This window comes from Rhinolophus sinicus, chromosome 6 (assembly GCF_057876585.1).
Source record: "Rhinolophus sinicus isolate RSI-liver-muscle chromosome 6, RSI-T2T, whole genome shotgun sequence".
Lineage (NCBI taxonomy): Eukaryota > Metazoa > Chordata > Mammalia > Chiroptera > Rhinolophidae > Rhinolophus > Rhinolophus sinicus.
This window is the reverse complement of record NC_142506.1, coordinates 8,214,022-8,240,084: the sequence shown is the minus strand read 5'-3', so window position 1 is coordinate 8,240,084 and position 26,063 is coordinate 8,214,022.

Sequence of the window (26,063 nt, the reverse complement as noted above, 5' to 3'; positions counted from 1 at the left end):
AGGTGTACAAAGCAATGCAATAGTTAGACATTTCACCCCTCACAAAGTGATAACCCTCCACCCCCAATCTATTGCCCCTCTGACATCGTATATATCTATTACAATTCCATTGACTCTATTCCCTATGCTGTACTCCATATTCCACGACTATATATATGTATATATTACATTATAGTTGACGTACAATATTATTCAGCTTCAGCTTCAGGTTTACAGTGCAGTGGTCAGGCACCTACACAGTCTGTAAAGTGGTCTCCCTAACAAGACAAGTGACCATCTGACACCCAACAAAATCTTTACAATATTATTGATTATATTCCCTAAACTGTCTTTCATATCCCTGTGGCAATACTGTAGTTACCAATTTATGCTGTCTAATCCCCTCCCCTTCTCCCTCATCCCCACCCCCTCCCTTCTAGCAACCATCAGTTTTTTCTCTATATCTTTGAGACTATTTCTGTTTAGTTTGCTCATTTCTTCTGTTCTTTAGATTCCACATATAAGTGAGATCATATGGTATTTGTCTTTCTCCGACTGAGTTATTTCACTTAGCATAATGTTCTCTAGGTCCATCCATATTGTTGCAAATTGCAAGATTTCATTCTTCTTTACAGCCAAGTAATACTCCATTATATAAATGTACCACAGTTTCTTTATCCAGTCATCTACCAAAGGGCATTTCAGTTGTTTCCAAGTCTTGGCTATTGTGAATAGTGCTGCAATAAACATAGGGGAGCATATATTTTTTCAAATTAGCATCTTGGATTTCTCTGGATAGATACCTAAGAGTGGAATTGCTGGGTCCTAAGGTAGTTCCATTTCCAGTCTTTTGAGATACCTCCATACCGATTTCCATAGTGGCTGCACCAATCCGCAATCCCACCAACAGGGCACCAGCATTCCCTTTTCTCCACAACCTCACCAGCACTTGTTTGTTGATTTATTGATGATAGCCATTCTGACAGGAGTGAGGTGGTATCTCATTGTGGTTTTTATTTGCATTTCTCTAATGATTAGTGAGGTTGAGCATTTTTTCATATGTCTGTTGGCCATTTGTATGTCCTCTTTAGAGAAATATCTCTTCATGTTCTCTGCCCATTTTTTCATTGGGTTGTTTGTTTTTTTGGTGTTGAGCTGAACGAGTGCTTTATAAATTTTGGATATTAACCCCTTATCAGATGTATCATTGACAAATATCTTCCCCCGTTCAGTAGACTGCCTTTTTGGTTTATTGATGGATTCCTTTGCTGTGAAAAAAACTTTTAAGTTTAATGTAATCTCATATATTTATACTTTCTTTTACTTCCCTTGCCCGTGGGAATATAGCAGTAAAAATATTACTCAGGGTAATGTATGCAAATTTACTACCTATATTTTCTTCTAGAGGTTTTATGGTTTGGGTCTTACATTTAAGTCTTTAATACATTTTGAATTTGTTCTTGTATATGGCATAAGGAGATGGTCCAGTTTCATTTTTTTGCATGTGTCAGTCCAGTTTTCCCAGCACCATTTATTGAATAGACTGTCTTTACCCCAATGTACATTCTTGCTTTCATTGTCATAGATTAAATGACCATATATGAATGGATTTATTTCTGGGCTCTCTATTCTGTTCCATTGATCTATGTGTCTGTTTTTAAGCCAAAACTATACTGTTTTGATTACTGTAGGCTTGTAGTATGATTTGATGTCAGGTAGTGTGATACCTCCCACTTCGTTCTTATTTCTCAAGACTGAGTCAGGCATTTCTTATAATCCTAAAATACCAAGAAGGTAAAGAGGATTCTTTTTTTTTCAATTACAGTCAATATAATATTAACATACAATATTATATTAGTTTCAGGTGTGCAAAATAATGAATAGACATTTATATAACTTATGAAGTCTGGTACCCAATAATTCTGGTACCCATCTGACACCATACATAGTTATTATAATATTACTGACTATATTCCCTGTGCTGTACTTTACATCCTCATGACTGTTTTTACAACTGGCAATTGGTACTTCTTCATCCCTTCCCCTTTTCCACCCAGCTCCCTAAGTCCCCTCCCACCTGACAACCATCATTTTGTTCTCTGTATCCATGAGGATTCTTGAACCTATGGTTAATAAAGTACATTTTACTTTACAACATGACTTCATGCCCATCTATGACTACAACAGGTTTGCCTACAGAAAAAATTCCTTAGCTGCTATTCACACCTTCAGGTAAGCACCGCACCAAAAATATGAAATAGAAATCATCCAGCAAGTTCATCAAACTGGTACCATGTGCCAGTAATGTGCAGGGTGATGGGAAAGTCTCTGCTGTTTTGCTGCCTTAACTCATGAGTGTGATACAATCCAACCAGCTGAAGTTCCTCAGAGGTAGACATATACGGCGGCCATGTTTGGGTGTTAAACCTCGTCCACTGAGACCACCACAGCAAGCCATGGCCAGTGCCCAATTAGCGTGAGATGCTCCACCAGCAGGACACCTCCATGTGGACGAATGCAGGGCTTTTTACCTCCCTACTGGGCTTCTACTATGCTGACCGGAGAGTTGAATCACAAGAAAAATAAAAGGGATTTGTTTGCAGGTTGTAAAAGGAAGGAAAGAGTAGTTGCTAAGGAAAACACTGGAAAAGAGAAGAGGGAGTTCTCAGGTAGGTAGTCTGATAAGACTTTGCTACATGTGGTGATCAAACCCACAAAATCTTCTGTAAGACTTACCTTTTATAACGATACTTCTTTTGTAGCTACTGATACACAGTCCTGTTCTTTCTTCCACGCACACTGAATACAACTTCCTGCCCTCTTTGTGGTTGGTTAAGCCATGTATCAGTTTCCTAGGGCTGCTGTAACAAAGTCACAAGCTTGCTGACTGAAAACAGCAGAAATGTACTGTCTCACAGTACATTTGGAAGTCTGGAAGCTGGAGGTCCAAAATCAAGGTGTCAGCAGAACCACGCTCCCTGTGAAAAACCTTTAGGAGAGAATCCTTTCTTGCCTCCTCCTAGTTTCTGGTGGTATGAATGACATTGGAATGACTTTGACTGGTACTGGAATGCAAGGAATCCTGGGCATTCCTTGGCTTGTAGCTGCTGCACTGCCATCTATGCCTCTATCATCATATGGCCTGCTTCCCTTGTGCTTCTGGGCCTGTGTTTTTTCTCCTCCTGTTATAAGAACACCATTCACATTGGATTAGGGCACTGATCCAATATGCTTGATTCCATTGGTAAAGACTCAATTTCCAGATAAGACCACATTCATAGGTTTCAGGAATTAGGACTTCAGCAAATCTTTCGGGAGGATGCAGGTCAACCCACAACATGCCACATGATTGGTCTTGCCAACACACGTGAGCAGAAGCAGCATGTGCCTTTCCAGGCTCTTGCACTTAATTCTTCATGTAAGACAAGATATAGGTCTTTCACTCTTTCTATGTTTCCTTCCAGGATCCTGGGAGGTACCGATTTTGTTAACCTGGATTCTAGAGTGAGAACAATATGGAGCTGATCCCTAACAGACACATAGTATGAGTTAAAAAAAAAATAAATAAATACATATTTTTACTGTCTTAAGCTATTGCAACTTGGAAGTGGTTTGCCACCACAGCATAACTTCACCTACCCTGGCTGATACACTTCTAGTGTAGAAATTTGGCCCCAGGAGGAACTAAAGTTAAACAAAACCTGGCCGAAGAACCTCAGAGACATATGGGTCAACCTAATTAAAAGACACTAAAATTTAACAGGGGAAATGTAAGCAGCAGGGTTCCTGGAAACTTTTAGGTTAGAGACCTGAGTAAATCAAATAAAAAAGTCAGTTGAGTATGAGATTTTATTTCTGTTTTGTGTTGTCTTTGATGAAAAGAATACCCCTTTTATAGAGTTTAGACAGTGAGCTGGGTTCATTTAATCCACACAACAGCCCTATGAAGCAAGTGCCTTCTTATAGGTATAACCCTCCCTACTTTGCTCCTAATAAACACAGTCCCTGACTCCTAGGAATTTATCAGGAGCAGACAAAGCGTCATGCAATTCAAACAAGAGGAAGACTGTGAAAGAACTAAGAAAGGGACAAGAAGGGGTACCGTCCATTGAGGCAAAGGGAGATTAATCCCAGAAGAGACAATGGTGGGGAATCTGCGACATTATCCAGAAGGAATTGGATGTGTGCAGAAGCTTTAGCATAAGTAGGTAAAGAGACCTACTTCACCTACTTTAGCATAAGTTGGTGCTACTTATGAGAGATACTTGAGAGACCTACTTCACCTACTTTAGCACAGGTAGATGAAGAGACAATTTTCAAAGGAACTCAGGGAAGAAGTGATGGCAGGGGCACAAACATGGTAGCGAGAGAATGCTGGGGCTGTCCCAGGATCAAAGACTATCTGGGTGTCGTTAGTTATTATTATAAAGCTTTTATCAGACGTTAGGACATGTTAGAGGAATCTGACGGACCATGGAGACACTAGTTAGGTTCTGTGACAGTTAAGACACATTTTGGCTACGTTCATAGGAGACAGACTAGGATGTATGAAACAGTCAGAGTTTATCATGAATGCATGGAGGAATTCTGAGAGAGGAGTGACCCTATAAGGTCAGGACATTAGAAAGTCTGTAAAGTATAAGAATTAGTACAGTGTGCATTCTGACCACATGGGTTTGATTACTAGCCGTGGTAGACAGCCTCTAAGATGGTCTTCAATGAGCCCCACCTGCTAGAATTCATGTCTCTGTCTTCCCTCTGGAGGTGCAGTGGATTTAGGACTCAAATAAAATGTGCAAAGGTGATGGGATGTCACTTCTAAAATTAGGCTACAAAAAAACTGTGACTTCCATCTTAGTTTTTCTCTCTCTCTCTTCCTCACTCCCTTACCCCCGCCCCGTCATGCATACACCCATGCACTCTTGCTATTCCCCTTGCTCTCACTCTCTCTCAGGTCTCTCAGCTCTGGGGGAAACCATCTCCTATGTGACGAGGCTGCCCTGTGCAGAAGCCTACACGGCGAGAGACCGAGGCCTGCTCACAACATGAGTGAACTTAGAAGTGAGTTCCCCAACTCCACAGTCAAGCCTTCAGATGAGACCACAGCTTAGTCAACAGTTTAGCAGCAACCCACCAGAGGCCTTGAACCAGAGCACAAGCTAAGCTGTGCCCAGATTCCTCACCCACAGAAACAGGGAGATAATTCATGTTTATTGTTTTAAGCTGCTAAATTTGGGGTAATTTGTCACGCAGCCATAGATAAGAAATATACCTGCTATGCTGTATTAGCCAGGCAGCCTTGATCAAATTAGTTAACCGTTCTGAGCCTCAGTTTCCTTATCTGTAAAATGGCCTTAATGATAATAAGAATATCTAATGCATACAGGTGTTGTGAGCTGCGAATGAGACAACACATTTATACTACCAGAACGATGCTGAGAACACAGTAAACCCTCAACAAATATCAGCTATTGTTTGTATTATAATTCTAATGGCAAACATTAGCAGATGATAAAGTCACAACTGAGACAGTAGTGTAATTAAGAGTTCAAGAGTTGCACATGTAAAAAGAAACCCAACACAAAACGTCTCTAGTAACAAAGGAAATTGACTGGTTAGCAGAACTGAAGTCCAGAGATGGGGGCTTGAGGAAAGTTATTAAGGTCTCTAAATCCTCTTTTCTACAATTTCCCAGGCTCTGCCTTTTCTTATATCTCAGTTTATTCCTTAGCCGGTCTTCCAACATGATAGCCAAGCAGCCACAGCAATCTTTTTAGGCCTCATGTACTTAACAACAAAATCCAAACGGAGAGAGTTTCTCTTCACCCAATCTGTTGATCCCGGGTTTCACAATGAGTAGGCCAATTAGGTTAGATAACCATGCATGGACCTATGCATTTAGCCATAGGAAAGCCCATCCTTCAACCAATCTCAATGTAAAGATGTCAATGGTATAGCATTATTAGTACAGGAAGAATCATTGTTGGAGATGTGGGTGCAGCCAATCTCACTAGACCACACAGTTGCTGCTAATGGAGGAAAGATGGAACAGGATCCCAAGAAGAAGGTAGACTACAGAAGGCTATGGCCATAGTACAAATAAGAGCTCAAAGGACTTGCACCAAGGAAATCAGTAGCGATGGGGGCGAAAGAGTCAATAAGGGTAAGAGTGAGCATTGGAAAGGATACAGAAACACAACAGGATGTGGTACCTGAGTGAATGGGGTCTTAGATGAGGAAGAAAGGGGAGCTGAAGAGTTTCAAGACTAGGCCAATGAGAAGGAATGACACTTCCAGAGCTAAAGACCTCAGAAGCACACACAGATTGATAATAGATTAAGTGTCTATTGAGTGTCTCTAAGTGCCAGACTCCAGGTCATCACTCCCCATCCTCCTGCTCCATTGGTTTCTGTAAATTAATAGAACTTGACAAGTTTCTCCCGGTCTCAAAATTTTGTGTTTTGTGTCCCCTCTGTCTTGCATGTTTCTTCACGGTTCTTTGAACTAGCTGATTCTTTCCCTGACCACTCCATCTAAAGGACAGCACCCCCTGTCCCTGCCAAATCGTCTGTAACAACACCCTACGTGTTAGGAAATAACATCAGAAAACATTAATGTGTATCTGTCCCCGTGTTAGAATGTAAGTTCTATTAATGCAGAATACTTTTTGTCTTTTTCCTGACGTATAGGAAAGACCTACCCAACAGCAGGAGCACAACGCTATTTTTGAATGAATGAATGCATGAGTTAGTGAATTGATTGGGGATCAATAATCAACGAGACAAACCCCGGTCCCTGCCCTTACAGTGCTTACGTTACAGAAACAGCCAAAATGAACCCTAAGCATCACAGGATACACATTTAAAAGCCAGCTACATAATGAATTCAGTACCATTCAGGAATCCCTCTGGAGAGGAAATTCCCACCAAACCTCCCCTACTGAAATTCATAACTGAGACAGCAAAGTTTAAGAATAGATCTTCTAGTACTTAAAACCACAGTCCTGAGCAATCGAGAGCCTCCTGTATTTTCAGTTCCTTCTGAGAGCACTTTCTCTTCAACTTCTGTTTTGTTTCTTTCTGAATTTTTGATCCTATTTTGATCCCAAAGTAATGTCTCCATTTGACAGACAAGCACAATCTTAGCTGTAGAGGGGAAATAGGACTTTGGAGAAGATGTGTAATAGTGGTGTTCTCACGCTCAGTTCTGGGTGGAGAACAAATGCCTGTGCATCTTGGTAGCAAACAGGCTGTTATTCTATCTACTGTTCAGCCCCGCTCTAGGGCAGGATTTGAAAAAGAGTGGTCTGTGAATGGTTTCCATATGACAGTGACCTACAGCGGAAAGAGGGGACAGGTGTAGGTGGGAATCAGGAGGCCTGCATTGTCTCACAGAGAGCTTCTCTCCGAAATAAGCATAAATATCCACATGTGACAGAAATGCAAACAGATGCTCCAACAGGTTAACTCACTGCTCACGTTTACACAGGTAGGAACTGCCGGAATCAGATTCTTAATCCGGGTCTTCCTGACTCCAAAGTCCATGTTCTCCCTGTGAAACCTTGCAGTCAGGGAAGAGCATCCACGATCACGCACTCTTCCACTCACTGAATCCATCTGAAACTGACACGACAAGCTCTTCCAACCTCAGTTACAATTATACACTCTTGATCCCTCACTTGCCAGGTTGGTAAGAAGTCATTTCCCTTGGGACTCTCTTCCTCCACTAAATTGCACCAAAACACAAATTATCGAAAAGGGTAGATACTGTGTCATGCACTTAAAAATTTGTTGAGAGGGTAACATCTAATGTGGAGTGTTCTTACCACAAATAAAAAGGAACACAGGAAACGTTTGGAGGTGGTGTACATGACAATGGTTTCACAGCTGTGTGCATATGTCCAAATGCATCTAATTGTATGCATTAAATACATGTGTTGTTTTGGTTTGGTTTGGTTTTTTGGTATATGAATTATACCTCAATAAAGCTGTTAAAAATAAATTACACCAGAGTAGGCAGGGTACCAAATTCCAACCTGCTACTGAAGACCTCGTATCATTCTAGGTTGTTGTAATGGAATACTGGTCACCATAGCAATACGCCCTCACTAGCCAAGCTCCATACTCAAGCACTACTATTCTTCAAAGGAAAACGATCTCACTCCTTCAGGGACAATATTAGCCAAACAGATTCCAGGCTGAGACCAGCGTTCAGTTTCATCACCATGTTCAGCTACTGTTCCCCGAGCACTCAGCCCTGTGTCGAGGTGGCTGACTCTGGAAGAGATTTTGATATCACTCACCGTGTGAAGCAACTGGGCCACCTCCAAGGTGATTTCGATTCAGGCGGGAAGCCTAGGTCTATCCATCCTTAAGGAGAGGTTCACTGGAGAACCTCAGTGCCTTTTCCTGCAACTAGGTCTTCAGCAGGTCCACTCAGCTTCCCTCCAATGATTCTCTCTTAAGTAGAATCTCAGGGAGATTTATTGTCCCTTCTCTTTTAAAAAGCCAGGGGATCCTCATGGAAATGTATTCACCTTCTCAGCTGCAGAGATTCAGCTTTGCATACCATTGAGCTAGAGTGGCACTCTTGATAAAGTCATAAAAGTTTCTGCTATACATTATCTCAACACAATGGCTATGTTTCTCTCACAATGTATTTGCATAATTAAGTGGCCCACTCAAATGAGCCTTCACAAGAACGTCAGCTTCCTTCGATTAAGATTTTAAAACAAACAAAAAAACACACCTTCTACGTTAGTACAAATCAATAAACATTTAAATGATATTTATGGAGCGTGTGTTCAGTGTTAGACATTGAATACGATGTCCTGGTCTCTGTCTTTCAGAGCCCAGAGTTCAGTAAGTGGGTAAATAACTATAGACCTCATTATAAGAAAACATAGCAAACGCTATAGGAGAACAGCATATGCAATGCCATCGGTGCACCAAACAGAAAGAAATTCATTTTATATAGGGAAGGGAGAGCAGGAGCAGTAGATAGTGAAGAGGCAACACTTAAGCCAAGAGCTGAAAATATTTGATCAAGCAGAGAAAATAGGACAAATATTGGCAAAGACAGGACAAGTTCATGTCCAATAGTGATGGTCTTTTGGATAGATCAACTTGGCTAGAAGACAGCCCTCAGTTATTCAGTAAAACACTAACCTAGGTGTTACTGTGAAAACCTTTTGTAGATATGACTGAAATCCATTATCTGTCGACTTTAAATAAGAAAAATTTTCCTACATAATCTGGGTGAGCCAGATTCGATTGGCTGAATGAAAAGCAGTGCTGAGGCTTCCTTGAGAGAAGGGATAGTCTATGTCTAAAAATTCACGTGTGACCTTTCCCATGGCCTGCCCTATGGATTTTGGACTTGCCTAGCCAGTTCCTACAATCACATAAGCCAATTCATTACAACACAGCTCTTTTTTTTCTTTCTTTCTTTTTTTTTTTTCTTTTTATGATTAGCTTCAGGAGTACAAAACAATGTAATACACATTTATACCCCTCACAAAGTGATAACCCCCTTCTCCCAATCTATTACGATATCAGAGGAGTACAACACAGCTCTTAACATTTATTCCCACTACGTAGTTCTGCTTCTTTGGTTAAACTCTGATACAAATTTTGGTATCTGGAAGTGGAGTGCTACTGCAACAAATACATAAAAGTACAGAAGTGGCTTTGGAATTGGGCAATGGACAAGAGCCAGAATAATTTTGAGGAGCATCATAGAAAAAGCCTATACTGTGTCCATTCGGTCCATAGGACCAAGATATTGAGGGGTCTGAAACTGGAGCTCAGGACTTGATTTGAAGGAAAGTGCTAGTGAATACCCAGCTTTCAGTTTGTAGTCTGGGAGAGCTGCACATAGGAGTAAAGGTAAATATAAATTCAGATACAGCTGTACGAACATTGCAACCAAGCCTTGAATAAGCCCCAGTATGACGATTTCCTGCTACCCTAAATGCCTGTTAGAGAATAGGATGAACCTCCCCAGAAGAAGAGGGCATCATCAGGTACCTCTACGATTTTTCAGACACAATGCCAAGCCTTCAATATTAAAAAAAAAAAAAAAAAAAAAAAAACCCAACAAGATGAACATAAAAAGATACAAATATAGATCCATCAATGACCTGTATTCAATTTATAGTGCTGTGTAACAAACCACCACATACTCAGAGAGTTAAAACAACACTCACTTATTATCTCACAGTTTCTAAATGTCAGGAGTCTATGCACAGTGTAGCTGGGTTCTCTAATCAAGGTCTCACAAGGCCGACATCATTGAGTCTGTATTCTTATATGGAGCTTAGGATTGTCTTCCAAGCTCAATAAGATTGTTGGAAAAGTAGAGGCCCTATTTTCCTATCGGCTGCTCAGCGCTTGGAAGCCACCCTCAGGTTCTCCCCATGGGACCATCTCACAGATTGGCAGCTTACTTCTTCAAAGCCCGCAGGAGAGGCTCTCTTCAGTCTGCTATGAAGAAGTCTTAGCACAGAAATGACTATCTCATCGCATTCATTACATAACGGAGCCCAGTCGGGGACTGATATTTCATCGCATTCACAGGTACCACCTACATTCAAGAGGGAGGGGTTTATACATGCAACACACATGTATAACATGGGTAGAGGGAGGGGTGAATGTGGGTCTGCCTGCCACATGACCCCTGCCACATGGGTATCACTGTGATTGACATGTAAAGTAAAATGGGATAACAAAATGAACAATTTCACCAAAGAAATTAAATCAATACAAAAAAACACAGAAATAACAGAACTGAAAAATGCAATAACTGAAATTAAGAATTCGATCAGTAGGCTTTGCAGCAGATTTGGTACAGCAGAGTAAAGGATGGGTCAAACAGAAGACAATTAGTGGAAAATATTCAGGCAGAAGCAAGGAGAGCAAAACTTATGGAAAATACAGAAAGAGGGTAAGATTACATAGATGATGATAGATAGATAGATCTACCTATATATTATATTTATATGTAAATGATATATAGATGAATAATAAGGTATAAAGTTCTAATATATATGTAATTGAAGTTCCAGAAGAAGATTAAAGAATGAGACAGAAAGAATATTTAAAGAGAGCAAAGTGGCTGATTATTTTCAAAACAAGAAAACATAAACATATATAATATATATAATACATATTATAAATATATTAATATATATTAAGCAACCCGAGCAGGATAAATATAAAGGAAATCACATCTCAACATACATAGTCAAATAACTGGAAAATATACATATATATTAAAAACAGATAAAAAAATACATTAACTTCAAATGAAAAACAATAAGATTTAAGGATGACTTCTTAACAGAAACAATAGAAGCCAGAAGACAATGGAAGAATGTCTATAAAGAGCTGGACAGCTAATTAATTAACACAAACGTAGAACTCTATGCTCAGAAAAAAAAAAAAACCTTCAAAATGAAGGTAACATAAAGACATTTCCAGACACGCAAACACAGGTAACTCATACACAGCAGATCTGCACAAAAAGAAAACTTAAGAGAAATTTTTCAGGCAGAAAGAAAATAATCCCAGATGGAAACACAGAAATAGAGGCAGATATGAAGACTAATAAAAATGGTATATATGTTGGTGAGACTAAATCAATATAGACGACACAAAAAAACTAAAATTTTATGGCCTTAAAATAATGTAAAATTATAATGAATATAACCACTCAAAAAAAAAAAAGGCAATGGAGAGCAAATTAATTTAAAGTGTTCAAAGCCCTTGCATTGTAGGGGAGGTGGTAAAAATATTAATTTATGTTCAATTTAACAAATCTACAATCAATCTTGTAATCCCTAGGACCACTACTTGAACTATAATTAAATTCTAATAAAAAGGGGAAATAGAATTTACAGGGGAAATGGAGTTTAGCAATATTTGCATATTCCTAAATAAGGCTAGCAAGAAAAAAATGAAACATAAAACAAGTGGATCAAATAGAAAATAAATAAGAAGAGTTAAAAAACATAAATATGTCCGTAATTACATTTCATGCTAATGAACGAAAGTCTCTAATTGAAAGACTCACACTGTCAGACTATAAAAAAGTCTATATGTAGCTTACATGGGATACACCTTAAATAAGGACACAAAAACATTAAAACCCAAAGGATTTAAAAAGATGAACTTTCCAAAAACTCACCAAAAGAACGCTGGTGTGGTTATACTAACATCACCCAATATAGACTCTAACATAAGAAGCATTACTGGAGACCAAGAGACTTATTTTATGATACAAAGGTCCGTTTGCCAGGTGTGATAATTCTACATTGTCATGCACCTAATAATACACCAACTGTATAAAGAAAAACTTTACAGAAAAAAGAAAGAAAATCATAATGGGAGATGAACATGGCATGTAAGACCTCTCTGATCTGAGGTCAGTCTTTCTTCCCTGACAGTAAAGCCCCTTTTCTCTACACAGGGGCAGTTGAAGAACTCATTACTCCCTGTGTATACATACTTGTTTTTTAACCTTTCTTGACTTTTATATGCCACCACTTCTCCTTGTGTCCTTCCAGTAATCACTGAATACCCTTATCCTACATAGTCTTTGAGTCCCAGCTCAAATACGCCTCCTCCATGAAGACTTCCCAGAGTCCCCTAACTTAGAATATATATTTCCTCCCAAACTCAGAAATACATCCAAGACCCTTGGCATTTTCTACCTTAATAATCCTAATTATTTTTGCACATGTCTTAATGTCTCCTTTTACCGAGGCTGGGATTCCATATGCTCCAACTTTGTATGGAGTATGCCTGACAGAACTCAGTTCAAACCGTAATGGGAGCTCACTGATATCTGTTCAGTAAAGGAAAGAGGAATTTCCTCATTTGCCTTTCTCCCAAAATGTCAGCCAACTCCAAAACATGAGGGACAGAGAGAATTAGAAAATCTGTCTTTGGACAAAGGAAGCCTCATTTCAGACAAGAGTTCCACAAGCCAGGAGCATCTAGAACTTACGCAGTTGCCTGTGCCCTTAAAAAGGGGCTCCCTGAAAGCTGTGACAGAATTCCACAGACACAGACAACCGTGTCTTGCCAAGACCTGAGGCACTGGTCATCTTCTGAGGCTCAAGCAGGCGACACTCCAGGAGCTGATGATTCTTATTATCTTATCTTACATTCAAATGCTTAATTAAAGCTCTCGTGTTTCTATTTCCCTCCCCTGTGAGTTTGGACCTGTTCCTTGCCTGAGTTAAATAGGGAGGACAGGTGAAAATGGCCGAGACATTGGAGCGACATGAGTTAGCAACCCAGAGCTTCCAAAAGAGCTGCGTGACTTTGATGAAACGCATTGTCTCAAAGTCTCTGCTTCATTGTTTACAAAGGGGAAATAATAACCCTGCTTATTTTGTTGGGTCACTGTGAGAATTAATGGGCAAATAAATACATATGAGGCCACCCAACAACGCCTGTGAAGAAAGGCTAGCTTCTCTTCCCCACCTCTTAGGGGGCCATTTCCCTTACTCACAACAACGCTTTGGTGGGAGAGAGGAGATGACAAACCTGCACCCATCATCTCCCTGGAAAAGAACAGAGATTCACCCTGGCTGGCTGGCATTTCCAGAAGCCTTGCAGCTGTTCTGCGGATTCCGTGTGCACTGGATGGAACTGGATTTCCAATCAACTATTCCACGGCAGGGCATCGCCCAGCAGCGGCTTTGACTCCAGTCCAAACTTGAGCTGAGTTTGCCATCTAGAGGACATCCGTGGATGTGCAGGAGCCCATACCCACTTCAGCCCCTGAAAGAGGTAAAGCTTCATTCGTTCACCAACAAACATTCACTAAGGGTCTGCTATGAACCACCCCGCCTACTTACTGCAGGAACAGGGCACGGCATAGCCCCTGCCCTCAGCGAGCTCACAGTCTAGCGGGGAGTTCCCACTCTATATTGATTTCAGTGTCAATCTAAGTGATACCTGGTTTCTGGCAGGAGGAAGAGCCCCCCCTGTAACAGTACAGTGTGGGCTTGCCCACTGATCAACCACACAGCCCGTAAGCAGGGTGGGTAAGCTGAGTCTTACCCTCAGGACTTGGGTTTCAACCTTCTGGACCCTCGACTGTGTTGGACATCAGAAGGACCCAACCCTTCATTTTACAGCCAAAGGGAGGTATAGTGAGCTAACCTGAGCCACACAGCTAGACAGCAGCAGAGCTGACTGTGAGGCCAATCTTGCAACGCCTGTGATCCGCGTCGGACACCAAAAGGATTGACCTGTGCCTAAAGCAGCCAGCCCCCAGGGCAGTGTAGACAGAAGAGCTACATATGGAGTGGTTGGGCTGAGTGGCCTTCAGGCGCAGCTAAGCAGAAGCCAGGTGTTTTGATACCTTGTTGAGACCCTCTCTTGCCAACGACAGCATAAACGAGGAACCTTGGCCTCTGGCTTACATTCACATATCTCTTCTCACCCTATCAATGTGGTCCATTTGGAGAAAGCCTCTCTGGCTTTCATGGCTATTCCTTCAGTTGCCGGGAATATCTCTACATTTGAAATTGTGCTTATGGTCTCAGAATCCCTTAGCTTATGAAAGGTGGCCATGTGACTATATGGAATTCAGATCATTTAAACTGGAAAGGAAATCTCTTTTTGAGAAAGAAGAAGTGCTCCAAGATACAGACCATTGCACCAACATAATGTGCTTTTCAGACCTCTGTCATAGACAGCCCTTTATTGCATTTGTGGCCAGATTGAGCTCATCCACAGCCCTTAAATAAACACGTGTTCTGCACCTATTATGTGCCGAGTTCTGTGCTAAGCAAAGCACGAGGAGTCAGTGACGACCACGGCAGCCATCGTCACTGCCTTCATGGAGCTTGCAAGTCATTATCCAGAAAATTGCTTTTCTGCTCACTCCCTATAGGCTCACAGCCTCCTGTGCACTTTCCTTAGTGTTCTGCTCAATGTTCCTGTTGTCTTTGGTTCTCATTTTTTTGTTTTGATTTTTGTTATGGTTTATATTTGTCTGTATTGCCCACAAGACTCAGCTTCATGAGATCAGGGAAAAATTCTTATTCATTTCAAGATCCTCCGTGTCTACTAAATAGGAGGTATGAGGTGCTGGTTGATGTTTTTGATTGTTTAAAGAATCAAATTAAATCAATCAGTTGGTCAGTCAATCTCAACTATGACCGATACAACCACAGTTATAAAGTTTTTAATTTAAAATGCCATGAGACTCTAGACACAGTTATTGATGATTGGCCAAAAAAATTGTGGAGTGACGTGTTGCCATCCACGTGCATCATTGCAAGTCATTCATCATTTATTATACAAGCAATCTGCAAGCCTTTTCATAAAGAACAATAATAGCATGCCTGAGGAGTCTCAGAGAAGACCATGCCTCGTACTTGTAAGAATAACCATAGCAATGAAAATAGGGACAACCAGGCTCGTCTTTGCTGAAGGCCAAGTTCACCTGAAACCCAACGAGAATTACTGGAAATAGCTGCCCCAGTGGAGCCTTCTGTCCCAGGAATGGGGTGGGGAGGATTATGTCTAAAGACAGTGTCACAAATAAACGCACCCTTGCCAGAACATACTCAGTCCCCACACACACGAATGTGAAATATAGAGGAATAATTTTTGGTACTCCCCAGTTTGGTTTTCACTGAAGCCCATTTCAGATAAACAGCTATGATAGTTCCTGGTTGCTTCATACCTTCCCAATCTCATCCACTGGGAAAACCTTCAGTTACTCTCTAAGACTTGGGTCAAACCTGACAGCATTCCCCAGTCCTTGAAAAGTCAGCTCCCAAATGGATTGTACATACCTCTAATCATAAGATTTTTAACAAGAAAGGCCAGATAGTGCAAAAGAAGCTAGGATTTCATGAGCGTCTGTCTGCTATGTGCCCGGAACTGAGCTAGGCACTTTCTCATAGAGGGGTCTCATTCATTTGGCATAAAAACATGGTAAGTATTATTAACTCTATTTTATACGTAAGGAAAATAATGTCAAGCAAGTCTAGTTCTCTTGCCTGGTGGGTTCCCCGATAATGAGCCTTAGAACTAGAACCTTAATCCAGGTCCATCCTCCAAAGACCATTTTCTTGCCCTTGTACAACTATTTCTCAGAATGTTATGCATGAACTATGGATATTTTGTTTTATATTTATTTTGTTTATTTTTACGTTTTATCTTCCACTAATGGCAAGCGATGCTCGTTTTCAAATTATGGTAAGTATGCAGAGTTTCCTCTTTAAAAAGATAATTAATTTTTTAATGAGAGCTCTACAGGAATCTACTGTTATGTAAGTATTAGTACAGTTGGTGAGTGAATATACAAAACTCCATGAGTGTGATGCAGAACTGACTAATGACTGGAAAATGCTGCTTTGCCCTTTAAATGCTTCTCTACTTCCTGCATTTCTGTCATTATTTCATGGTCTCGTTACCTTTAGACCTGATTCTCGCAACGCTGGGTGCACAGTAGAATCATCTAAGAATATGCCCAGGCCCCATCTAAGCCAATTAAATAAGAATTTCTACAAGTGAAGCCTAAACATTGACGTTTTTCCAGAGCTTCCCAGATCATTCTAGCAGCAAATCAGGGCTAAGAACTGCTTTGGGTTTGCCAAGAACACAACACATGGCCGGCCACATCGTAGGAGACCAATCATCATTGTTCAATGAAGGAATTACCTGGTCCTGGACTCCACGCCAAGCCTGGCGCCCTGATATGGGTCCCTGGGGCCATATTTCAGATCCTATCCTCTAGCGTGTTCATTGAGCACATGACGTATGGCTGAAAAAAGGCCTCTGTGTAGACGGCCCTCTTTGGAGTGCGACTCTATTATGACCAAACCAACTTGAAATAATCCCAACTCCTCAGGCACATCAGTGTGTTGACTTTACTTTTCTATTTAATGTAATATTTGCTGAAGGATTTGAGGCCATTTCCCCTGCCCATCAGCAGAAGGCAGCCACATTAAGAAGGGGCAGCCCGTGGACCCGAGGTGGTCCCAGTAGAGCCATTTCCTTAACATGTACCTGTGTCCTTAACCCCACAGAGCTTTTTGCTCATCTCCCTAAGCAAAGCTGACGATGCCCACATAAGGATCAGTGTGATGGAGTAGGGGAAAAAAAAAAAAAAAGATGGATTTTAGGAAGACAGACCTGAAAATAAATTACATACCCATCACCTCCGACAAATCATTTACCCTCCATCAGCACTCACTTCCTCAAGTTAAAATGAAAATGCTCATATTTACCTCAGAGGATTCTTAAGGGTTAGAGACTCTATGTGGAAAGTTCATGAAGAGTGCCTGGCACATGACGGATTCTCCACACAAATGAATGTATAACTCTTCCATGGTTGGAGGAACGAATGGATAAGAAGACATGTAAGACTATCCAGAATTATTATGAATAGCAGAGATATACATTTCCCCCTTTATAAAAGAACAGCGTCTTTCCCATACTTGAGAGTCCCATTAGCTTTTGTGCCTTCTCCAAAGAAAGACTGCCTCAACAAGAAGATGCTTCGGAACTTAGCAATGTATGTCACTTTACCGCGTGCACATATAGCGTTAGGTAACAAACATATTGTTACAATAATTCTATCATTATTTTACATTTGTTGGAAAGAATACAAATCCTGAAAATTTAAAAAGAGATTTGGTTTTCTTTGTGTTTGAAAACCAAAGCCTGAGAAAGAACTAGCTTATAGGGTGAAATCTTGGCTTGAAATGGATGCTGAAGGACTAACTGAAATAGCTCCTCAGACCCTTATTACACTAAGAACTCAACTCTGTAACAGAGAAGCCTCGGTTACAGATCCTTCAAATAGCCAGTTCAACCTCAGGACTGTTTTTTTCATTATCCACATAGAAAGAAAATTCTCCCTCCTACTTATTGAGCAAATATTTATTGAGTTCCTGCTAGATGCAGGGCTCCACTTCAGTAAACAATACTTTTCAATACTCACCACATGGAAGTAACCACCGTAAGTATCTCCTCTTTTCATCCTCTGACTTTCACCTCATGGCAATCTGTTTGCATCGAGTTACAACATCATTACCACCACCATCATAACTACCAATTATTAGGCACTAACTATGTAAACTCTGCTAAGTGTTTTACAGGCAACATCTCAAATACAGTTGTCCCATCAACCTTAATAAACATGCACTCTTGAAACCCAATTTACAGAGGAAGAAACCAAAGCTTAGAGAAAAGGAACTCAATCAAGATCGCATAGCAAGTAAGTGAAGGAGATAGGACTAGAAACCATGTCTAGTTTTGTCTAAAACCAAAGATTGTACCTGGTCCAGGTGGACTCAGAGCAGTCAATGCTGAGATGACAGTCATAGCACACATCGTGACAAAGCAATGATCAAACCAGGATTTACTCAGTGATTTTATTTGGACATTTAGCTCAAATTTTTTTTTTTTTTTTTTTTTTTTTTTTTTTTTTTTTTGGCCTATTTCAGCATAGACAGATTTCCACAAAGGTCTTTTCCTTTTTCTACCTCAAATATTACAATGTATAGGGACTTATCGTTAGAAAGATCCTTAAAGATCGTGTACTCTGATTTCTCCTCAGGCCAAGATGAGGAAGGTGAGGTCCAGAGAGGGGAATTGATTTATGCAAGGTCACATGAAAAGGCATCAATACAGCTGTGACCAGGGGTCTAGCTCCCGATTCCCGTTCCAGTGCGCTTTCTAAGATGTTTCATTATGTATAAACAATGCTGTTTCCATCCAACACCTGGTGTTTAGAGTCAGCTTAGCTGGTCTGGTTATAATAAATAATATAAGACATTAAACAAAGCATGTGACTGACCCTGGATGAACTCATGTGGAGGAAGTGGAAAGACATAGCTAAGGGAACAATTAGAACAAAGAGAGAGGTGTGAAAGAAACCCAGCTTAGCGGGTTCAAAGAAGGGAATCCATCTGGTATACCTTGAGCAGCCAGGGCAAGAGAGGGAAAAAGAGAGGATAAACTCTTCCTTCCCTCAAAGTCCATCTAGGATATTGGAAATATAATGGTGACCGTGACATGGTCCAGTCTTCAGGGAATTTATGATGGTCTAGTTGCTTAAATAAAAAAGGAAACAGGTCCTCAAAATCGTGTATGATAAGTGCTATGGAAGAAGTAAGTAAAAGGTCCTGCAGAAGCATGCAGAAAGAGCTCATCATTCAGACTTGGGAAGGTTTCTTGGAAGAAGTGGCAGCTCAGCAGGGTCCTGAAAGGCAAATAAAGCACTGGAAAACAAGTCAACAGAACCATTCAAGAAAGAAGAATAATCAAATGAAAGACACAGCAGTTAGAGAGAACATGGCTTGTCTGGAGTACAGCCCAGAGTTCAATATGGCAGATCCTAACGAATGAAGAGGTGATGGTGAAAAGCGACGCTGCAGTAAGAGATATAGACCAGGTTGTGCTGGACTTATAGGTTGTGCTTATTATTTGGGATATTATTCTAAGGGAAAGGGGGACCATTGCAATCATGTAAGCAACTAAATGGCATGACAAAATGCATGCTTTAGATCAATCAATGTGACTGCTGACTGGTGGATGGAATGGAAGAGGGTATGACCATAAACAGGAAAAATAGTCAGCTAGCTCTGGCAATATTCTAGAACAGGAATGACAACGTCATGAACTATGAGTTTGGGAGAAGTGGATATAGTCAAACAATACGAACAAAGTGGAATCAGCACATCTTTGCATTGGTTAGATATTGAGAGAGATAAGTCAAGAATAACTCTCAACTTTCCAACTAGGGCCATTGGTAAGACCTTCTCAGTGCACAATATATGTCTCTGAGAGTGTTAAGGGCCTAAAGTTTAGAATAGCAGTGTCTTTGCTGACACTGTTTGAATAACCTCTAAAAGGAAAATAATGTTTTTGACAATTAACCTGCTCGTTTGAATAGCTAAAATAGGTGGTCACACTCGTCATGTTAGAGAGCGAAGGGAATAGATCTGGCCAAGTTTATATCTTGTCACACGATTTAGAATGCCAAGATCTAAATACCAACCAAAACACACCAAATTCAAATGCTGTTTGATCTTGACCAAGAACATGAAGAGGACAGAAAGTGGGAAAGCAAAGCATTAGCAGTATTTCAGCAGCAATCATTAGCTATCTTGGACACTTTACACAAAACACAATCCCCTGAGTGAATCATGAATTAATAAACCCTGAGAGCAAGGACTTCCCCTGCCACATGTCAAATCAGTTTACTGTTCATGCAGAACATGTCTGGCTACTAGAGTTCTGGCTTTTGCCAAACCTCATAGAATGTGTTGGAGCCATTCTACAGACCTCTGCATTCCTATAAGCCTTTCCACCCTCAGCTCTGTCCCCTCTAATGTTGTGTTTCTCTAGGGATGATCGGTCTTGGGGTCTTGGGTTCGATTCAATCTATGCCAGGACTTGGAGACATTTTAAACAAGCTAGAATCCATGTGTTGCTTTCAATTAAAGGTTTTGTAAGGCAAAGGAATACCAACTCAGCCACCAAAAATTTGGTCTAGGGCAGCTTCTTCAGTCTTCTTGACAGGCTGAGTGTGTTGTGGTGAGCCTGGCTCCTGTCAAAAGCAATAAGGGAGACAGCAAGGGACATTTGGGAAAATTAGGCTTGGCATCAACCTAAGCTACTGCGTATCCAAATGGAGGGCGAAGGGTGTTCCCAGCATCACAGTCTGGGAAGCGATGAGAATTCTGGATAGATTTGGGGTACTTGTGAGAAATTATTGAAAAGATCAATCTCAAGGCAAAAATGAAAATAGGAAAAATACCGATGGTCAGAGGGTAGCAATGAGTAAAAAACACACACGCCCTTCAAAGACTTTTACATTAGTTTTCAAAAATCCACTTGATATTGGCTTGCTCACCAATTTTACTCATTCAATGAATCTTGACCAACACTGAACTTTGTGTGTGTTTGGAAGTACTATGGATGCTATAAAAGACTTTGATGTAAAGAGGAATTCGGGTGGAGAGAGTATACCAAAACCTGTAATACTAGTGTGAAGTCGTATATTTCCTTAAAGTATCTATTTTCAAGGTCATTATTAGATAAGGAGCATGAGGGGGTGGGAAGCCCAGTGGAACTGACTTCAGTCTTGGCTCTGCTATTTACACGATGCATAACCTTGGATATAATTATAAAGGCTGCCATGCAGTGCCTGGTACGTTGTGGATATTCAGTGGGTATTTGATGACTGAATAAGCGAGTGCCTCCTATGGGCCACACAATGTGCTGATGGTATATGCACTCCCTCGTGAATTCTGAACATCCTGTGAGGTAGCTACTGCTATTGTCCTTATCTTATAAATAAGAAAACTAGGGTTTTACACAGGGTCACACAGCTAGTGAGTAGGGAGCCTAGAACTCAAACCCAATCTGTCCAATCCTGAGAACAGGATCTGACATTTCTGCCTTAGAGTAAACTATTCTTAGATGGAATAGGGATAGAGAAAATAATCCCAGGGGATAATCAGAGGGAAAACATTCTGATAGGATGGAGGCCAACATTCCGATGCCACGTGGGAGAATGTGAAGCCTTCCATATTGGCATGGAACAGAGTGTGAGGTGGTACCTGCTCAGGAAGCAGTAAGTGCTCCTTGAGGCAAACAGAGAATGATGGAAAGCTTAGGAAGCTGGGTCAGAGAGCCCCCGTGACCAACTGCTGCTGTGTTTGATGTCTGCCTAACAAGAGAGAATAGAAATAACCACGTGAAGCCCAAGGGAGCTACTGGATGAGAGTGCTGTCTTTCTGTCATACGTAGCTACACGGTGGAAGAGTGAAAAGTTGACCTAGAACATTCTAATAACACAGGGATCTGCAAACTATGACCAGCTCATCAAATCTGGCTCACTACCTTGTTTTGCAAATAAAGTTTTATTCAAAACACAGCGATGCTCACGCGCTTACATATTGTCTAAGCTGCTTTCATACTACAAAGGCAGAGTTAAGTAGACATGACGGAAACCCTATGGCCTGACAAGCCTAAAGTATTTACTATCTGACCCTTTACAGAAGACCTATTCCAAGCCCTGTGGTAAGGTTATGTGACATGACAAATACAGAAACACCTAGCCAGTGTCTGTTATATGGCAAATAGATGGAAAATTAAGTTTTACCTGAATCACCATCAAGCCCACCAGCCTCTACGTAATGGGGCTGATTCACACAAAGTAGCCAGTTGCAAGGACCCTCAAATGTGACTTTATAGTAAAGAGAAAGGTAGCCATTAGTACTCAGCAGAACTATGAGCCTGGGATTGAACAAGGAGCGTTCATACCCACTGTCACAGTGAATCCTGCCTCCAGCTCAGGAAAGCTGACATCAGTGCTCCCATTTTACAGAAGGTCCACGGCTACGAAGTTGCACAGGCAGAGATGGTGCCCAGGCCTGTCTAGATTCTATCATAACACAAGTTCCATCAAGCCGGGCGTAAAAGAATTAAAGAACTCACAGACCCAAATGATACTTTCCTCTCTTCTTCTAGTTGAAGGTCATGACCTTACAGGGAAAGGCACATTTAGGAAGTGTGGACTGGCCATTAAAATGGCATTCACAAGTGGGCTTTGAAACGTGGATCGCAGCCCACCGTGTGAAAACAACAGCTCCCTGTATGGAGAAGTCACCATGTCATCAACACAAGGGGTAACAGCTTCCTGGGCAACAGAGAAGACTGATGACAAGAGACTCCAAAGCAAAATTTCAAAGGAAGCGAGAAACGTGATGCAATACAACTGAAAACTGGACATCATGAAAGAACCTGGAGGGACATAAGAAAAAGAAACAAAGGAAAGGGGGTCACTAGCACTGCCCAGAGGAAACAAGGACAACATGACAAAGAATCCTAAGGACTCCAGGAGTTCCCATACCAACAAGTCTACTGGCTGTAGGTGTAAAACTCGATTAAATCCAACAGTTGTGTCAGGTGTCCTACTATAATAGGATGGGCAAAGAAAGAAACTACGATACAGATATTGTCACTAAGAGCAGTGACTCTGAGTCAGACTTGCATTCACTATTCCTAGCTGGGCCATTTGGGGAAGTGACTTAACCTCTCTGAGCTTCAGTTGCTTCAACTGTCAACAAAGGTTAATAACAGTGTTTCACTGGGCCACTCTGATGACTCATTGTTCTAAAGTGCCATGTGCTCTGCACGTAATAAAATGCTCAACAAATATTCGACATATTATATTACCACTGAGAACATTTTAAAGTGTTATGGGAACAGCTCAGGGACCGTTCCTGGGAGATGATGTTTAGTGTCTGGAGGGGATGTAGAAGTTCATGAGGCAAACACTCTCCAGGAAGGCTGGAGTATAATAATGGTGGAAGGAGCTAGACGTGGGAGTAAGGTGAGCTGGTTTCTTTCCCTCCAGAATTCCCCAACCCCATTCATTCTCCATTTTCTCCCTAAACACAATCCCAACCCTGACACTACCACTGCTTAAAACCTGTTAATGATTCGACTTGGATTCAGAGTAACATCCCAACTGCTAGCATGCAGCGTACAATAAATGTGCTCATTCAAGGTGCATTTATTTAGCACCTACTATATGTCAGGAACTGCTCTTGTGAGGAATAGATAATACATGGGCCTTGACTATGAGTCGTTCACAGACTAGTGGGAAGAAAGATGAGCACCAAACAGGTTCAGCACAATGTAACCAGACAGGTTACATTTGACAGGTATGTGGCTGTAACACTACAATGCAAAAAAAAAAAAAAAAAAAAAAAGGATTCACACCTCCTTTAGATTTGCATCTATTTGCAATGCCAGGGAAAACCTCACAGTGGAGATAGCGTTGAGCTGAGCTTAAGTAGGAGAAGAACAGGGAAACATCTAGAAGACAGGGGCCAGCACACAGAAAAGAGTGGAGGCAAAACCAACTGGCATTTCCCCAGCCTCCTTAAGACTCTGACGTTGCTGGAGCTCCGAGAGGTGCCAGTGTGAGGCTGCAGGAGATGAGGGCGAGCGATAGGAAGAGACTAGATCAGAGGTCTTGGATGCCGTGCTAAGGAGCCTGCACTTTATCTTGTGAATAACAGAGAACCGGAGAAAGGTCATGGTCAGTGCTGCAGAAGATAGTCTGGACAGGGGCCAGAAGAGTGGGAGAAAGACCACTGAGGGATTCCTACAATAATGTAGGCTATACAAGACGAATGAATGAACAAACAGATAAATGAATGACCATATAGATGAATGGCTGATAACTTCTGCTGGAGTTTCTACTCACATGAGAAAGGAAGTGGCTTTCACATCCTTTTCAACTGCTATCCCCTCCCCCACCCCAGGCATTCATGAATGGCTTCTCTCTTTTGCACGCATGTGTATCTCTTCCTCAAATACTGGGATTCAGAGTTGCAGCCTAAGTATCTTGTATTGTGCTGGTTATAGTTAAACAATTTGCTCTGTGAGGCAAGTGTCCAAACCAATTAAGTCAGAATCCCCAGGGGTCCCAGGCAGAGAATAGAAATAAACAGTCAAGGTATAGTTGGGACCAAAATAGTCATCAATTAGAGCTATTCTGGGATTTCTCTGACCATAGAAGAGTAAAAATGAGGACGCTGAGAAGACGCAAAGGCCTGAAAAGTGGGCATAAATAGTGCGCCTCTTAAGAGGATGGCACTGCTCTCAGAACGTCATAGTAACTCAGAGGCCAATGCTAGTGCCTTTTAATTAATCAATTATCAGTATTATACACCAACTATGTGTGTGTCGTGCGTGGACAGAGAAATAAGCCACAATCCAGACCCTCAGGGAGCTCCCAGCTTATTGGAGCTACGCGGGAAAGCAGTTGAACGCACTGTACTGTAATCACTGCTGAGACGTATGAAAAACAAGGGTGGACTCCATTCTACCTGTGAGGAAAGAAAGCCTTGCGATAGAAAGAAATAATCAAGCGGGATCTAGAAGGGGAAGACTTGGTAAAATCAAGGAAACAGCTCACACCAAGGCATAGAGGTGTGAGTGAGGTGAGGCTTGGGAAACTTGGAAAAGAACTTAGCCAAATCTAAACACTTCAAGCTGTGAGAGCCTTGTTCGCGATCCCTTTGGCTCTCCCTCCCCCTTGCACTCAGGGCAAAGGCTCAAGAGGCAGCTTTCTACCTTTGACATCAGAAAGGCAAGGGAACAAACACCGTCTTCAGGCAGAAGAGAGCGACAAACAGGGTCACAGATAATCAGTATATCAGAAAACCTGTGATTAGCCACTGTTAAAAATGAAAGCCATTAGATATGGTCCATCTACAGGGAACTTCCTAACATACATGTCTGAGATTATGGACTCGGTCAGTTGCATGATAAACCTAGGAGAAAGCTGAACTCCTTTCCCAAGCCTGCCGCTTACTGGCTGCATGACCACAGGAAGGTAAAAATCTCCCCAGCCCTCAGTTTCCCAATCCATAAGAGGAGATGGGAGTGTGTGTGAGTGAGTGTGTGTGTGTGTGTGTGTGTGTGTGTGTGTGTGTGATAAGTCCTCCTCCGTAGCATTACTGCAAGAATTAAATATGAAGTAAGTGAGATGGCCTAGCACAGAGCCTGACACCCCACAAATAATGAGCAAACGTGAGCCCCTTACATTCTTCCATCCCCTTGATTGAGGGAGGGTGAGCTCCATGCACGAGTCTCGCGCACAATACATATTGGTCCATTCTTGGTTGAAACACCTATCAACCTCCACGTGGTCTGTGGGGCTACTAAAAGATGACAGAAGAAGGCTCATAATAGCATTTACTACATGCCAAATACTTGGCCTGTATTTCCTCCCTGAATCGTCACAACAACACAGGGAGGGAGCTGGAGGTGACGCATCCCCATTTTACAGTTGAGAAAGTCTGAGGCTCAGAGCGCTGAAGGGATGTCCAAGGTCACGCAGGCAGTTAAGTGGCAGAGTTAGCAACTGATTCCGGATGTGCACCAGGGCTGTGTCCACTCAGAGGTTCCACAGAAGGCCAGCCCTGAAAAGAGACAGAGGTGGCCTCAGGAGCCTTTGCTTAGCCAACCAGACCTGAATGAAGTATGACAGCTTTTACACGCCCTCACCGTGGGCGTGTC